This window comes from Globicephala melas, chromosome 3, assembly GCF_963455315.2.
Source record: "Globicephala melas chromosome 3, mGloMel1.2, whole genome shotgun sequence".
NCBI lineage: Eukaryota > Metazoa > Chordata > Mammalia > Artiodactyla > Delphinidae > Globicephala > Globicephala melas.
Window position 1 is genome coordinate 151,920,698 of NC_083316.1, and position 653 is coordinate 151,921,350.

Consider the following 653-nt stretch of genomic DNA (forward strand, 5'->3'; position numbering starts at 1 on the left):
CTGCTCGCTTCAGCAGCACATATACTAAAATTGGAACGATACAGAGAAGATTGGCATGGCCCCTGCACAAGGATGACATGCAAATTTGTGAAGCATTCCATATTTAAATAAATAAATATATATATATCAGGGCTCTCATCAGTCCACAAAACTTCCAAGAGTGCTGGATTATGACCTTTGTTTTGACCCCCATAAAGGTCTGCCTTATTCATCCCATCACTAAATAATCATTGACAGATTTCCATGCTGCTAGGATGCGTCCCATGACCCTCCCTTTGTTTTTCCCCAGTCTCTCGTGACTCATTCCAACCATCTTCACTGTTTGTTGTTTCAGTATCATTTTTCCCTTCGATAGTGGCCCTAAGACTACTGTCTATAGCTCAGACCAACTGTAATCCAAGCTTGGTCCAGTCTCAGGATCTGCCTCAACACTCTCTTTTGCTTTCATTGTAGCTATTACAGATAACACAAGGCAGAGTGTATTTCACTTATTTCTTGTTACTTTGCATTTCCCTATGCATCCAGTGAACCAACTCCTTGGGAGTGGATTCTATCATTTCTAACTCCCATTATTGACTTTTGCCTCCAGTAACTGATCACGGCATAGCTGCAGTTCTGTACCATGGTGAACACATGGCCCTCCAGGAATGAAA

The 653-nt window shown here is 42.0% G+C and overlaps 1 non-coding gene across 1 annotated transcript; it reads left to right on the plus strand.

The window, feature by feature from the left end:
- LOC115847266 (U6 spliceosomal RNA) lies at window positions 1–107 on the plus strand. The gene has a single exon (XR_004037237.1). It is a non-coding gene; the product is annotated as a U6 spliceosomal RNA (small nuclear RNA).
- Window positions 108–653: the final 546 nt, after the last annotated feature.